This window comes from Scyliorhinus torazame, chromosome 5, assembly GCF_047496885.1.
Source record: "Scyliorhinus torazame isolate Kashiwa2021f chromosome 5, sScyTor2.1, whole genome shotgun sequence".
Taxonomy (NCBI): domain Eukaryota; kingdom Metazoa; phylum Chordata; class Chondrichthyes; order Carcharhiniformes; family Scyliorhinidae; genus Scyliorhinus; species Scyliorhinus torazame.
The window spans coordinates 92,900,799-92,918,219 of NC_092711.1; the positions used below are offsets into that span (position 1 = coordinate 92,900,799).

The 17,421-nt window shown below is 46.5% G+C and overlaps 2 long non-coding RNA genes across 2 annotated transcripts; one reads left to right on the plus strand and one right to left on the minus strand.

The window, feature by feature from the left end:
* Window positions 1–905: 905 nt before the first annotated feature.
* Window positions 906–12,705, minus strand: LOC140418949 (uncharacterized). The gene is made up of 2 exons (XR_011945437.1): window positions 12,628–12,705; window positions 906–2,724 (listed from the first exon to the last, which is right to left on the minus strand). It is a non-coding gene; the product is annotated as an uncharacterized lncRNA (long non-coding RNA).
* On the plus strand, window positions 12,474–15,998 carry LOC140418948 (uncharacterized). The gene is made up of 2 exons (XR_011945436.1): window positions 12,474–12,531; window positions 13,353–15,998. It is a non-coding gene; the product is annotated as an uncharacterized lncRNA (long non-coding RNA).
* The last annotated feature ends 1,423 nt before the right edge of the window (window positions 15,999–17,421 follow it).

Consider the following 17,421-nt stretch of genomic DNA (forward strand, 5'->3'; position numbering starts at 1 on the left):
CAGATTTAACGGGGTGAATTTATATATATTTTCTGTATTGGACAATCACATTTAAATCTGGGACTCAGGTGATGATATGAATTTGTGTCAGGTGACAAGATGTAGATCCATGTTTTATCCCACGATGCCTTACACCCAGAGTGACAGTATTTCAGAACCAGTTGTGAAGCATGAATTCATCCTCAAAAGGACCACAAAAGTTCTATCACGGGAGAATCCACTGGAAGAATACCTGCCCCTGTATATGGGAGCGACAGAATCTGTGAAGAACAGCTCTTCCAATCACAGATTCTGTCTCTCCCAATGTTGTTGGTTCTGCAGAGACAGAATCTGTGATTGGAGGAACAGCTTTGTCGTCCATTTTGAGGAAGGAAGCTGGCTGACGTGCTGCCTGAGTCAGTGCTGTGTGGAGGAACCGTGTCTCCCTGGGACAGAACGAGAGGGTTTCACAGCAGTGGGAGCTTCGGAAGGAGACACAGACACTTAGAGCTTTCCCTTCTGCTGAGCAATATTTCATTATTTTTATACATCTCAGGAGGTGGGATGCACAGCTCAGGAATTGGAGTAATCTCCACTGTGAACTTACTCACTAATCACATCTGTCAAATTAGAAGTTGAGATCCAGGTTTCATTCTTCACTGCTGTTATTTGCAATTGAACGCTCACAGACAACATACAAAACCCCCTGTCTGAGCTGATCTCAGTGGGTGCAGTGAGGTTATCGATGGGTTTTGAATGTAAATCCAAACAATAAAGATCAGAATTGGGTGAGTTTTTTCCTGCTTCACCGTCTGATCCAATAAACACTCGGCATCTGTTGAGTTTCCTTGTGTCAGATAGTTTGAATTCTCATTTTGGAAATGGAGTAAGGGTGTTTCCTTTTTAAATAAATTAACCAAAACATCTTTCTTATTGCTTTCAATTTAAAACATTTAATATGTACACAGTCTTTGGTATTTGTGCTATCTTCTGTACGAAAATAAGTAAACTCAAAAAATACTCAACACAAATATTGACGGTAATGTGATTACGTGACGACATCACTTAATAAAGGAGTCAGTGAGAGTGGAAAAGGAGACCCTGGAAACCAAAAAATTAACTCCTGAAAATCAAAGAGCATCTCTCGAGAAAATCTCAAGAACAGCCATTGAAAAACATATATATTAAGCCCTGCAGTTGGAGCTTTCAGACACTCAATTGTAGACTATGCACCAAAAATTGATTTAGAATTGAAGCAAAAGTTCAGAAATGTATTCTAAACAGGTTTCTGCTGAGAGTTCCTGGATTAAGGGGAAAGATCACAGATGGTGCTTTTAAAAATAGACACTGTAGCCCCCACAATAAATGCCATTTTCAGCATATTGAGTTCCAGCAGTTATAGGGGTTAACATCAGCAGGAACAAAATATTGTCAGACTGTCAATACTAAACAACAGCAGAATCCAACCCCTGCAGTCATTTATGAACTTGCTGATGTCTCTGGAGGCATCGTGACTGAGTGAATCCCTTCCCACTCACACACAGCATTTGAATTGTCTCTTAGTGTGAGTGCGTTGGTGTGTCAGCAAGTTGAAAGACTTTGTGAATCCCTTCCCACACACTGAGCAGGTAAACGGTTTATCCCCAGTGTGAACACGCTGGTGAGCAGTGACGACCAATTGAATCCCTTCCCACACACGGAGCATGTGAATGGTCTCTCCGCAGTGTGAGTGTGTTGGTGAGCAGTGAGGTTGGATGACTGCCTGAAACTCTTTCCACAGGAGGTGCAGCCGAATGGTTTCTCTTCAGTGTGAATTCGCTGGTGTCTCAGAAGGGTGGGTAAAACTGTGAATCCCTTCCCACACACAAAGCAAGTAAACAGTCTTTCCCAATATGGAGCCGCTGGTGTACAATGAGGGAGGATGCCTGTCTGAAACTCTTTCCACAGGAAGTGGAGCTGAATGGTTTCTCCTTAATGTGAACTCGCTGGTGTGACAGCAAGTGGGATGATCCAGTGAATCCCTTCCCACACACAGAGCAGGTGAACGGCCGCTCACCTCTATGAACACGCTGGTGTGACAGCAGGTGGAATGACTGAGTGAATCCCTTCCCACAGTCGGAGCAGGCGAACGGCCTCTCCCCAGTGTGAGTGCGTTGATGTACAGTGAGTGCTGAAGAATGCCTGAACCTCTTTCCACAGGAGGTGCAGATGAATAGCTTTTCCTCAGTGTGAATCCGCTGGTGAGACCAAGGCCAGATGACTGAATTAATCTCTCCCCACACACAGAGCAGGTGAATGGCCTCTCCCCAGTGTGACTGCCCCGATGGTTTTCCAGCAGGGAAGGGTAACTGAATCCCTTCCCACAGTCCTCACATTTCCATGGTTTCTCCATGGCGCCTGTGTCCTTGTGTCTCTCCAAGTTGGATGATCGGTTGAAGTCTTCTCCAAGTACAGGACACGTGTATGGTTTCTCCTCACTGTGAAGGTCGTGATGTTTCTTCAGGCTGTGTAACTGGTTAAAGCTCTTTCCTCGGTCAGTTCATTGGAACACTCTCACTCGGGTGTGTTTGTCTCGATATCTTTCCAGTCACACTGATGTTTAAAATTGTTGCTCACAGACAGAAGAGACAAAAATTTCTCCTTCAACATTCAAAGTGGGAGGATTTTCAGGTCCTGATAAATTGAGTGACTGTCAGATGATGTTTGGTTTCTGTCTCACATCTGTAAATCCTCCTTTCTAATATCCTGTAAAAGGAATTTACAAACGTCATCACTGTCAGTGGAGCATATAAATTCTGAACAGACAATTCTAGTTTCTCTGGAACATTTTTTCCTCTCTTGTTCCCCCAAAGCTGTCAATCCCCGTCCCACACACTCGCCCTCCTCCCTGGGCTGAAATCCAAACCCATCTCACCATCTGCACCATTTCTTTCCTCCACTCCCAGTTTTCTCCCTCCCTCTCCTCTGTCTGGGTTCAGTTCTCCAGCTCCTGTCTGAAGACTGACAATAAAATCAATTATTTTCTTTGTCAATTATCCTTTATGTCTACTGTGTACGTACTGTGTATGTTCCCTTGGCCACAGAAAAATACTTTTCACTGTACTTCGGTACATATGACAATAAATCTGTCACAGTCCCACTGGGCTAAATCGTTGGCTTTAAAAGCAGACCAAGGCAGGCCAGCAGCATGGTTCAATTCCCTACCAGCCTCCCCGAACAGGTGCCGGAATGTGGCCACTAGGGGCTTTTCACAGTAACTTCATTGAAGCCTACTTGTGACAATAAGCGATTTTCATTTAATTTCATTTCATGTTCATTTGACTGATTGATTTATTGTCATATGTACCGAATATGGCCTGCCTTGGTCTGCTTTAAAAGCCAGCAATTTAGCCCAGTGTGCTAAACCAGCTCCTGATCAATCAGCTGTGTGTACCATCTACAAGATGCACTGCAGTAACTCACCAAGGTTCCTTAGGCAGCATCTTCCAAACCCACAACCACTACCATCTGGAAGGACATGAGCAACGGACACCGGGAACCCCATCACCTGGAGGTTCACCAAGTCATTCAGTGGCCTGATATTGAAATATATCACCGCTCCTTCACTGTCTCTGGGGCAACATCCTGGAACTACCTCCCTGACAGCACAGCGGGTGTACCTACACCTCAAGGACAGCAGCGGTTCAAGAAGGCAACTCACCATCACCGTCTGAAGGGAAACTAAGAATGGGTAATAAATCCTGGCCGAGCCAGTGACGACCACATCTTGTAAAAATTGAATTTTAAAAAATATATCTGCTGCTCCTGTCCCTCTAGATGGTAGTGACTGCATGCCTGAGTGTGTGTGTCTGTTTGTGTGGGTGTGTCAGTCAGTGTGTGCGGTGAGTGTCTGGTGTGTTCTTGATGTCAGGGTATCTGCTGATTATGTTCTTCTAGATAGTCATGTCATTGGTTTGGTAGGTGCTGCCCAAGGAGTCTTGGTGATTTCCCGCAGTGCATCTTGTAGATGGTACACCCACTGCTACTACCGTGTGTCAGTGGTGGAGGGAGTGAATGTTTGTGGAAGGCATGCCAATCAAGTGTGCTGCCTTATCCTGGATGGTGTTGAGCTTCTTGAGTGTGGTTGGAGCTGCACTCATCCAGGCATTCCATCACACTCCTGACTTGTACCTTGTAGATGGTGGACAGGCTTTGGGGAGTGAGGAAGTGAGTTATTCCATGCAGAATCCCTAGCTTCTGACCTGCTCTTGTAGCCACACTATTTATATGGCTATTCCAGTTTAGTTTCAGATCAATGGTCACCCACCCCCACGATGTTGACAGTGGGGATTCAGTGATGGTAATGCCATTGCATGTCAAGGGGCGATGGTTAGATTGTCTCTTATTGGAGATGGTCATTGCCTGACACTTGTGTGTTACTTGGCACTAGTTAGCCCAAGCCTGGATATTTTGTCTGACATCCCAAAACATTTCATGGGAGACGCTATCAATCATCATTTAACACTGAGCAATGAAAGGATACAATAGAGCAGATGTGACCAAAGGCTGGTCAAAGAAGTAGGAATTAAGGAGTATCCAAAGGAGGAAAATGAGGTGGGGATAGTTAGCGAAGGAATTCCAGAGTTTACTGACTCTCCTAACAGTGGAAACGTTTTCTTCCGATCTACCTGCAGAAACCTCTCATCATTTTGATCACCAGCAATAAATTTTCCTCGAACCTTCTCTGTGTAAGAAAGGAAATCTCAACTTCTCCAGTCTCTCTACAAAACTGAAATCCCTCAACCTTGGTACCATTCTGGTGAATCTCCCCTGCTCCCTCTCTAAGACATTGGCCTCTTTTCTAAATTGTGCTGCCCACAGCTGGTCACGAGATCCAGCTAAGGCCCAAACGTTTAATAAACGTTTCCCATAGCTTCCCTGTACTCCTGCCCATTTCAATGATAACAAGGATCGTTTGTGCATTTTTGACACCTCATCAACTTGTCCTGCCACCTTCTAACATTTGTGTCCATAAACTTCAGGCCACTCTGTTCCTGCTCTGTTTAAAATTCTACTGTTTAGTTTATACTGCCTCTCCTCATTATTCCTTCCAGAATCCATCATTGGCTGTGAACCATATTGGATATTCTGAAGGTGTGAAAGGTTCTACATGAGCTCAACAGAATCACAGACTGTTACAGTGCAGAAGGAGGCCATTCGGTCCCTCGTGTCTGCTATGTCTTTCTGAATGAGCCTTTCACCCAGTGCCGTTCTCCTGCCTTCTCCCTGTAACACTGCACATTGTTTAAAAAGTTATAGATTTTGTACCAAAGATTAAATTGGGATTGATATTCAAAGTTCAAAGAAAACAGCGCGGGAGCTGAGTGAGCCGGGACTCTGAAAACAGCGTGGGAGGTGAGTGAGCCGGGACTCTGAAAACAGCGCGGGAGGTGAGTGAGCTGGGACTCTGAAAACAGCGCGGGAGGTGAGTGAGCCGGGACTCTGAAAACAGCGCGGGAGGTGAGTGAGCCGGGACTCTGAAAACAGCGCGGGAGCTGAGTGAGCCGGGACTCTGAAAACAGCGCGGGAGCTGAGTGAGCCGGGACTCTGAAAACAGCGCGGGAGATTTAAAAAGCGCAGGAGCTGCGAGTCGGAGCGGAGATTTTAAAAGATTGCGGCCTAGTTTCGGGAGCCGTTCGGAGGTGGACGAGCAGTCTCTGTCAGGGAGAGAACCTGAGAACATCTAAGACACTCAGAGGGTAAGAAGGTAAGTAAGTGATTTTTAGTCATTTTTACTTTTATACCTTTTTCAAATTGTGTGTGTCGGGGGGAAACTGAAGTGACATCACAGAAAAGCTGTGGCCTGAGTGGCTGGTTGGGAATCTACACTAAATTAAAAAAATTAAGCATTGGTAACTAATTAAACATAATTACTTAATGATAATTTAGAGGGATATCTAAGCCAGAATCGGAGAGTACTATATTTAGCTTTCGCATTTCTATTAGAAATCTAGTGCTAGGAAACAGATAGTTAACAGTAACTTTGAAATTTAAAAAAATATATATTTTTTTAAAAAAAAATTTTTTTTTTAATTTTAATTTTAATTAATTGACGCAATGTCAGTTAGAGGGGTGCAGTGCTCTGACTATGAGATGTGGCAGGTCCGGGAGGCTTCCAGCGTCCCGGATGGCTTCATCTGCAGAAAGTGCACCCAACTGGAGCTCCTCACAGACCGCATAGTTCGGTGAGAGCAGCAATTGGATGCACTCAGGAGCATGCAGGTGGCGGAAAGCGTCATAGATCGCAGTTATGTAAATGTGGTCACACCCAACGTGCAGGCAGAGAAATGGGTGACCACCAGAAAGGGCAGGCAGTCGGTACAGGAATCCCCTGTGGTTGTCCCCCTCTCGAACAGGTATACCTCTTTGGATACTGTCGGGGGGGATAGCCTATCAGGGGAAAACAGCAGCAGCCAGAGCAGTGGGACCACGGCTGGCTCTGATGTTCAGAAGGGAGGGTCAAAGCGCAGAAGAGTAATAGTAATAGGGGACTCTATAGTCAGGGGCACAGATAGGCGCTTCTGTGGACGTGAAAGAGACTCCAGGATGGTATGTTGCCTCCCTGGTGCCAGGGTCCAGGATGTCTCCGAACGGGTAGAGGGCATCCTGAAGGGGGAGGGAAAACAGGCAGAGGTCGTTGTACATATTGGTACTAACGACATAGGCAGGAAGAGGCATGAGGTCCTGCAGCAGGAGTTCAGAGAGCTAGGCAGAAAGTTAAAAGACAGGACCTCGAGGGTTGTAATCTCGAGATTACTCCCCGTTCCACGTGCCAGTGAGGCTAGAAACAGGAAGATAGAGCAGCTAAACACGTGGCTAAACAGCTGGTGTAGGAGGGAGGGTTTCCGTTATCTGGACCACTGGGAGCTCTTCCGGGGCAGGTGTGACCTATATAAGAAGGATGGGTTGCATCTAAACCGGAGAGGCATAAATATCCTGGCCGCGAGGTTTGCTAGTGTCACACGGGAGGGTTTAAACTAGTATGGCAGGGGGGTGGGCTTGGGAGCAATAAGTCAGAAGGTGAGAGCATTGAGGGAGAACTAGGGAATAGGGACAGTGGGGCTCTGAGGCAGAGCAGACAGGGAGAAGTTGATGAACACAGCGGGTCTGGTGGCCTGAAGTGCATATGTTTTAATGCAAGAAGTATTACGGGTAAGGCAGATGAACTTAGAGCTTGGATTAGTACTTGGAACTATGATGTTGTTGCCATTACAGAGACCTGGTTGAGGGAAGGGCAGGATTGGCAGCTAAACGTTCCAGGATTTAGATGTTTCAGGCGGGATAGAGGGGGATGTAAAAGGGGAGGCAGAGTTCCGCTACTGGTTCGGGAGAATATCACAGCTGTACTGCGGGAGGACACCTCAGAGGGCAGTGAGGCTATATGGGTAGAGATCAGGAATAAGAAGGGTGCAGTCACAATGTTGGGGGTTTACTACAGGCCTCCCAACAGCCAGCGGGAGATAGAGGAGTAGATAGGTAGACAGATTTTGGAAAAGAGTAAAAACAACAGGGTTGTGGTGATGGGAGACTTCAACTTCCCCAATATTGACTGGGACTCACTTAGTGCCAGGGGCTTAGACGGGGCAGAGTTTGTAAGGAGCATCCAGGAGGGCTTCTTAAAACAATATGTAGACAGTCCAACTAGGGAAGGGGCGGTACTGGACCTGGTATTGGGGAATGAGCCCGGCCAGGTGGTAGAAGTTTCAGTAGGGGAGCATTTCGGTAACAGTGACCACAATTCAGTAAGTTTTAAAGTACTGGTGGACAAGGATAAGAGTGGTCCTAGGATGAATGTGCTAAATTGGGGGAAGGCTAATTATAACAATATTAGGCGGGAACTGAAGAACATAGATTGGGGGCGGATGTTTGAGGGCAAATCAACAGCTGACATGTGGGAGGCTTTCAAGTGGCAGTTGAAAGGAATTCAGGACCGGCATGTTCCTGTGAGGAATAAGGATAAATACGGCAATTTTCGGGAACCTTGGATAACGAGAGATATTGTAGGCCTCGTCAAAAAGAAAAAGGAGGCATTTGTCAGGGCTAAAAGGCTGGGAACAGACGAAGCCTGCATGGAATATAAGGAAAGTAGGAAGGAACTTAAGCAAGCAGTCAGGAGGGCTAGAAGGGGTCACGAAAAGTCATTGGCAAATAGGGTTAAGGAAAATCACAAGGATTTTTACACGTATATAAAAAGCAAGAGGGTGGCCAGGGAAAGGGTTGGCCCACTGAAGGATAGGCAAGGGAATCTATGTGTGGAGCCAGAAGAAATGGGCGAGGTACTAAATGAATACTTTGCATCAGTATTCACCAAAGAGAAGAAATTGGTAGATGTTGAGTCTGGAGAAGGGTGTGTAGATAGCCTGGGTCACATTGAGATCCAAAAAGACAATGTGTTGGGTGTCTTAAAAAATATTAAGGTAGATAAGTCCCCAGGGCCTGATGGGATCTACCCCAGAATACTGAAGGAGGCTGGAGAGGAAATTGCTGAGGCCTTGACAGAAATCTTTGGATCCTCACTGTCTTCAGGGGATGTCTCGGAGGACTGGAGAATAGCCCATGTTGTTCCTCTGTTTAAGAAGGGTAGCAAGGATAATCCCGGGAACTACAGGCCGGTGAGCCTTACTTCAGTGGTAGGGAAATTACTGGAGAGAATTCTTCGAGACAGGATCTACTCCCATTTGGAAGCAAATGGACGTATTAGTGAGAGACAGCACGGTTTTGTGAAGGGAAGGTCGTGTCTCACTAACTTGACAGAGTTTTTCGAGGAGGTCACTAAGATGATTGATGCAGGTAGGGCAGTGGATGTTGTCTATATGGACTTCAGTAAGGCCTTTGACAAGGTCCCTCATGGTAGACTAGTACAAAAGGTGAAGTCACACGGGATCAGGGGTGAGCTGGCAAGGTGGATACAGAACTGGCTAGGTCATAGAAGGCAGAGAGTAGCAATGGAAGGATGCTTTTCTAATTGGAGGGCTGTGACCAGTGGTGTTCCACAGGGATCAGTGCTGGGACCTTTGCTCTTTGTAGTATATATAAATGATTTGGAGGAAAATGTAACTGGTCTGATTAGTAAGTTTGCAGATGACACAAAGGTTGGTGGAATTGCGGATAGCGATGAGGACTGTCAGAGGATACAGCAGGATTTAGATTGTTTGGAGACTTGGGCGGAGAGATGGCAGATGGAGTTTAATCCGGACAAATGTGAGGTAATGCATTTTGGAAGGTCTAATGCAGGTAGGGAATATACAGTGAATGGTAGAACCCTCAAGAGTATTGAAAGTCAAAGAGATCTAGGAGTACAGGTCCATAGGTCATTGAAAGGGGCAACACAGGTGGAGAAGGTAGTCAAGAAGGCATACGGCATGCTTGCCTTCATTGGCCGGGGCACTGAGTATAAGAATTGGCAAGTCATGTTGCAGCTGTATAGAATCTTAGTTAGGCCACACTTGGAGTATAGTGTTCAATTCTGGTCGCCACACTACCAGAAGGATGTGGAGGCTTTAGAGAGGGTGCAGAAGAGATTTACCAGAATGTTGCCTGGTATGGAGGGCATTAGCTATGAGGAGCGGTTGAATAAACTCGGTTTGTTCTCACTGGAACGAAGGAGGTTGAGGGGAGACCTGATAGAGGTCTACAAAATCATGAGGGGCATAGACAGAGTGGATAGTCAGAGGCTTTTCCCCAGTGTAGAGGGGTCAATTACTAGGGGGCATAGGTTTAAGGTGAGAGGGGCAAGGTTTAGAGTAGATGTATGAGGCAAGTTTTTTACGCAGAGGGTAGTGTGTGCCTGGAACTCGCTACCGGAGGAGGTGGTGGAAGCAGGGGCGATAGTGACATTTAAGGGGCATCTTGACAAATACATGAATAGGATGGGAATAGAGGGATACGGACCCAGGAAGTGTAGAAGATTGTAGTTTAGTCGGGCAGCATGGTCGGCACGGGCTTGGAGTGCCGAAGGGCCTGTTCCTGTGCTGTACATTTCTTTGTTCTTTGTTTGTTTTGTTAACTATTTTACTGCAGAAACAGCTTCAGCTGGGAGTCTGAATGAAGAGGAAAGATCCCAGGCAGCGGTTCTTCACGGTTCACTGCAGGCGCAACAGCTCAATCAGCTCCACTTTCAGCTTGGGAGAGCTCAGCAGCTCCACACACTGTCCACAGGGGAGATTTCCTGGTCCAGTGGGACCAGCATTCATGTTTTAACTGACACCACCAGAAAACTGGATCAATCGGTCGCTTGTCTCCTTGCTGTTCGGATCTTGTTGTGCACACACTAGTTATTGTGAAACAACAGAGAACTGTTTGAAAGGAACTAACTTGTCTTCACATATTTAAAAAGACATAACACACTCACACTGTGTTTAATACAAAACAGATAATACTGGACAATCTCAGGTGGTCTGGCAGCCTCTGTGGAGAGCATCTTGGAGAGACCTGCTGAGATTGTCCTGTATTTTCTGTTTTTGTTTCAGGTTCCAGCGTCTGCAGTAATTTGCTTTTATCTTTGTGTTTAAGATAAAGCTGATTTGACAGTTATCCAGAATCTGAATAATTTTAACTGGGCTGGAGTTTATTCAAATCTTCAGAAACAGATCCCAATGGTCATAATGAACATGGTTCAGTTCTGGACATGATTAACAGGAGGAATAACAGCAGAATCCAACCCCTGCAGTCACTTGTGAACCTGTTGGTGTGTCAGCAGAGTGGACGAATGAGTGAATCTCTTCCCACACACAGATCAGGTGAACAGCCTCTCTCCACTGTGAACTTGCAGGTGCCTCCACAGGTTGCATGAACGAACAAATCCCTTTCCCCATTCGGAACAGGAAAACGGCTTCGCCCCAGTGTGAACTCGCTGATGTACACTGAGGTCAGATGATTGCCTGAACCCAGCCCCGCAGTGAGAGCCCCTGAACGGTCTCTCATCAGTGTGAACACGTTGATGGTGCACCAGGTCTCCGGAACTTTGTTAGCTCTTCCCACAGTCTGGGCATTTAAAAGATCTCTCCCCAGCGTGAACTCACCGGTGTATCAGCAGATTGGATGAATTAATGAATCCCTTCTCACACACATGACAAGTGAATGGCCTCTCCCCAGTGTGAAGTCGCTGATGTATCAACAGGCTGGACGATCTGCTGAAGCTCTTTGTGCGGTGAGAGCAGCTGAATGGTGAGTAACCAGTGTGAATGTGCTGGTGCTCCCTCAGCCCATACAGACATTTAAAGCTCCTATCACAGTCAGAGCAATGAAACCATCTCTTGTCATTGTGAACTTGCTGGTATCTCCGCAGCCTAGATAAAAACATGCATCTCTTCCCAAACACGGAACAGGTGAATGGCCTCTCCCCAGTGTGAACTTGCTGGTGTGTCACCAGGGTGGATGAATGTGTAAATGCTTTCCCACATTCAGTACAACTGAACGGCTTCTCACCATTGTGACTGCGTTGATGATTTTTCAGCTCAAAGTCCACCATTTAAATGTGATAAAAAAGAAAGATTATGTGTCAAAATCATAGAAAAGTAGATTGATATAAAATAATGAGCATAATTTACTCCCATTGCCCACAAGTGTCAGGCAAAATGAATGTGTTAATTGCAATCAAGTACTTTGAATTTCAATGAAAATACTTCAGTTTACAAATGGAATCATGTTTCTTTAACTGTATTTCCAAATTCAGATCCATGTCCTCATTCTTTTTTTTCCTCTGAGCCTCTGAACTCCATTTGACAGAGTAATGTTGGAGAGTAGACACTGATTGTCCTGGGAAACAGCAGCAAGAGGTGCTCAGAGGCCGGAGGGGCAAGGGAGCAGTAAGGTCTGTTGCCAGACTTGAGGGCTGGAACCTGAATTCGCAAGTTAAGTGAGTGAGTGTGAATCCCTGGTAAACGATTTGTAATTTAAAAATGTCTTCCATCAACCTAATAGTTTCATATTTGTCAGGGTTTTCATAGAATTTACATCGCAGAAGGAGGCAATTCAGCCCATCGAGTCTGCACCGGCTCTTGGAAAGAGCACTCTACCCAAGGTCAGTATTGATTTCCTGAAGCTCCTGTTTTGAGTTTCAAGACATTTCTTGCCCAGTGTGTGAGGTGTTTAAAGATCTTTAATCTTCCTCTTTGCTTTTCGATGTTCATTAAAGATACATAAATTGATTTCCCTCATTATATATCTATTTTCCATACTTGGATGGCTGGTGTTTCATTAATTTCCACTACTTTTCTTTCTGGTTGATAATTGAGGGGCTGCTCACTTGGATTTACCTATGATTATATTCCGAATTTTATTGGTTGTCCCACCAGCCCCAACTTTCACAACGTAACAAACAAAAATCACTAATCACGTAATTGGGATTATCGATGGCGGACTCTATACCCAGCATTCCCCGCGGTGGTGAATGTTCCCTATCTGCACCGCAGGACAGCAATGCGCAGGCGTAATATCTCGCGGAATTGGAGCATGCGCAGTGTGTGATGGCGCCTGCGAGAGAGAGACGGTTCTTTGTCTCATGGGCAGCGGGTAAGGAAGCGGAAACCTGGAGGAAGCGATGGAGCCGGGTCTGGATGGGGAGAGTGTCTAAACACCGGGTGAAAGCCCTAAACCAGGAATACGTACCTGGAAGTCCTGCGTTTGCAGCTTCGGGTCGTTTTCCCGGGAACAGGCCCAGCTTGACGGTCGCCATCTTGATTCAATTGAATCGGTGCGCATGCGCGGGTGGTTGGTGGGCTTCGGGTTCTCTATTCCCGCCCGGGTCCTAGTGCTCGGGGAATACTAGAGACCGGGTCACAGATTGTTTAACAACTTCACTCATCCCCAGGCTGCAGTGCAGAAGAGTGCATGGAGCCATGTTTCTGTTCAATGTGAGAGGTTGCAGCCTCTGTATAGTTTCCAGAAGGGGTTGCCCTTCAACTTTGCTTACACTTGGCTCCGAATCCTTGGAAGAGGCTGGGTAAATCAGAAGTACTTCTCCTAGACCTGTTCTTGGACCTGGTTAACACAAATTTGTTGGAGCTGAATTTGCAGTCCCTATGGAGGTTCGGTGGCTGTCACACTGCCTGACAGCCTGTCTGGAAAGGGAGCAGTGGTGTCCACTGGTACGCTTGCTACCTTCCACAACTGTTGGGAACTTCAGGCTACAGAACAACTCCAAGACACTGGAAACAACGTTCTGGTTGAGTTCGGAAGCTTCCTTTGCTTTTGTTGCTAATTTTGTCGTCTTTCAGTTTGTTTGCCCCACATATTTGGGGTAACAAGAGGTCAGAGGTTACTCCATAGAAACTGGAATTGTCTGTTCTGAATTTCTAATATACTGTACAGTGATGATGTTTGTAAACTTACAGGGTATTAGAAGAGGAAATTTTGCAAGTGGGAAACTCAAATAAAACATCGCAGAGATCTAACAGAATCACTCGCTACATCAGAATCTGAATAACATCGAAAAATGTGGAAGGAGAAATGTTTCTCTGTTCTGTTCATGGGAAAAGATTTCAAATATCAGTGTGACTGGAAAAGCACCTGAGTGAGTGTCCCAGTGAACTGACTGTGGAAAGAGCTGTAACAGTTAAGACAGCCAGAAACAATATCACACCATTAAAAGTGAGGAGAAACTACACATGTTCTGTGTGTGGACAAGACTTCAACTGATCACCTATCCTGGAGAGACACAACAACACTGACGCCATGGAGAAACCGTGGAAATGTGGGGACTGTGGAAAGGGATTCAATTATCCATCCCTGCTTGAAAATCATCGACGCAGTCACACTGGGGAGCCATTCATCTGCTCCATATGTGGGAAGGGATTCATTCAGTCATCCTACCTGCTCACATTGACGAGAGGCTCTTTAAGCCCTCAGGCTGTGATAACAACTCTAAAAGCTCCAAGGACTTGGTTACGCACCAGGTTGTTCCCACCGAGAGACAATTCAGTTGCTCTCACTGTGCGAAGCGGTTCATACGATAACAGACACTCATTGAACATGAACGTACTCACACTGGGGCGAGGCCATTCACCTGCTGTGTGTGTGGGAAAGGATTCACCCGATCATCCTACCTCATGACACACCGACTGGTTCACACGGATAACAGACCTTTCAAATGTACTGAATGTGAGAAGAGTTATAAAACCACAAGTGAATTGCTGATACACCAGAGAGTCCACAATGGGGAGAGGCCATTCACCTGCTCTGTATGGGGGAAGGGATTCTCACGATCATCCCACCTTGCTAAACACCAACTGGTTCACACGGATAAAAGACTTTTCAAATGTTCTGAATGTGAGAAGATTTACAAAACCTCAACTGATCTGCTAACACACCAGCGAGTTCACAATGAGGAGAGGCCATTCAGGTGTACTGTGTGTGGGAACGGATTCACCCTGTCATCCAGCCTCCAGAAACACCAGCGAGTTCACACTGGGGAGAGGCCATTCACCTGCTCCACGTGTGGGAAGGGATTCATTCATCCATCCAATCTTCTGACACACCAGCGAGTTCACACTGGGGAAAGGCCGTTTCTTTGCTCTGACTGTGGGAAGACATTCATCCACTCGTCCCACCTCTTAAGACACCAGAGAGTTCACAAACAAAAACTGTTTGCTGCAGTTTAATATTCTGATCTGTGTCAAATGAATTTATGTTTTTTCAGACACACAGCAGGGCCAGTAATTTCTCGAGGATAAGAGGAAACTAATTGGTATCCTGTTCCCAACTGCTCCATTTTCGGGTCTTTTCTCCTTTTTAATCCAGTTCTCATACATTCAGTTACTCCCATGGACAGGCCCCAGCTCCCCACACCTTCCAGAGTGTTTCCGAACCCTAGGATCCAGGGAAGGTATTGGGAACACTCCCGGGACCACTAAACACAAGAGCCAGTTTTTTGGCCTGATGTACTGGATCTGTACTGAAACTCATCATTAAGGATGGGATGTTTGCAAAGCCTCCTCTTCCTGTGGTTACACTTTGGGCTGAAATTAATGAAGCCTCAGATCTCTGTTTGGGAAGTGGATCATTGTAAACATGAGCTCAGGGTTTTATTGTGCAGGAAGAGAAACAGAAACCAAAACCGCACAAGAGGCTGGGTTGTTGCTGATTTTAGTGAACTCCTTTCCCAGGATATTCAAAACTAACTGGGCTGTAATTGCTGGAACTGTCCTTTTTGAACAAGTGCATAACATTTGCAATTCTCCAGTCCTCTGGCACCTCCAGGAATGACTCGGAGATTATTGCCAGCGCTGCTGTAATTTACATTCTCACTTCAACACTTCCTCAATTTTGAACTGATCAAGGGACAGGGTTTCCTAGCCTGTCTCCATGGCCTGGGTAGTGTTCTAACCCTACAGAAGGCCCAGGGATCTGCAACCTCAGAGTCCCTGTGGCCTCACCTGAGTGAGGGGAGGGGGAGCTGCCACACGTTTTCCTCAGACTGCTGGAACATAAATATCCTGACCCAGCTGTGGGTAGACGCGGGACACCCTTTGGTGAGTAGAAGATGTAAATAGTAAGAGGAATAAATCTAAACTTTTCTACAGTCATCGCTTCCGAGTGGTCGCTTGCCTGAGACTTTACAGATAGCACCTATCTCCTTGGTAAAGACAGTGAGTTTAGTTTGATTTTGAACAAGGTGACAGTTACTGTGACTCAATCTTTAAAAGCTCCTTCTTCATGAGTATGAGGGGATGAGAAAAATATCAGCCATGATTGAATGGCGGAGCAGACTCGATGGGCCGAGAGGCCTAATTCTTCTCCCATGTCTCATGATCATTGATGATTCCAAAGTAATACCTGTTTCTGTAGAGCATTTAAACCTGCTGTCTTTATTTTAAAAAGGATTTACCTTATGGATGTTGTTTGGAAAGTTATCAAGGGTGATCTATAGAGTACTGTATTCTTTTGGGGGGAGTGATCAGGATTGGTAGTTGATAAATTGTTTACTGTGTGTTTATAAAATGTTAACTGGATTCATAGAATAAACATTGTTTTGTTTTAAACATACTTTAGCTCTCTGTTGCATCACACCTGTAAAGTGGGCCCTTGTGCTCCCCATAACCACAATCTATTTAAAGTTGTGGGTCAGATGAACTCCATGATATACTTTGGTGTTCTCTAAACCCTGGCCCATAAGAGGCTGGATTCTCCGATCGCCGAAATTGCGTTTGGCGATTGGCCGGACAATCCATTTTTATGCTGGAATCAGAGGGGACACCGTTTTTCCGATGCTCCGCCCCCTAAAACGGCATACTCGAGGAGTGCACTGTACGGCGTATGGACGGCCCCAGGACTTCACCCGGGACCCTCCCCCGATGCTCCGCCACCAATTGGCCGACTCCCCGATGGTGTGAGACAAGTGTCCTCACAACTTTCAGGGACCTCCCGTGGCGACTGAGGACTGTGTCCAGCGCTTTCGCTGTCGGGGGTTGGTGGGGGGGGCGGGGTCGTTCCGCTGGCAGGGGAGGCTTCGGCGGGGCCTGGGGGGACTAGTGGGGGTGGTCTGGGGGGTGACAGAGATGCAGATTTTGACAAGCGCGGCCAGTGCCATGCTGTAGGAGGCCACAGCCGTGTGCATGCGCGGCTATTGAGCCAACCATTCTGCAGCCGTATCCGCAGGTCGAGCCAGGGGCTTTATGCGGAGCGGCTGCTGGCCCCCCCCACCGGGCAGAGGATCGGTGCGGGGGCGACGCCGACTTTTATCCTGCGGACATAGAATACAGAGAATCCAGCCCATAATCGTTCATCACCAGAAAATGCTGGACATATTCCCTGCTCTAATATACCATGTCTCACTTCATATCGGTGTCGTGAACATAGAACATACAGTGCAGTAGGAGGCCATTCGGCCCATCTAGTATGCACCAACCTACTTAAGCCCTCACTTCCACCTTATCCCCGTAATCCAATAACTTGTCCGAACCTTTTTGGTCATTGGGCAATTCATCATGGCCAATCCACCTAACCTGCACGTCTTTTAGACTGTGGGAGGAAACCGGAGCACCCGGAGGAAACCCACGCAGACACAGGCAGAACGTGCAGACTCCGCACAGACAGTGACCCGGCAGGGAATCGATCCTGGGACCGTGGCGCTGTGAAGCCATAGTGCTATCCACTTGTGCTACCGTGCTGCCCTACGGTGGAGCACGTGGACAAGATAATTGGAGGAAATAATCTCAGGAGACCAAAGTACAGAATTATTGTTTATTAGCCAATGCACTGGGAGAGCACAACGTTAGACAATGATCCCTGGAGCTGACTACCTGGTTGATAAATCGAGCAATATTTATACACTGAAGGCCAGACATTTGGACTGTCTGGTTCAGACTTAAGCAAGTTGCGGGCAGAGTATGCATTTTTCACACATCCCTCTCTGGCTGCTCGTAGTCTCTCCCTTGTTGCTAACTGGCTCCACCTTGCACCGTT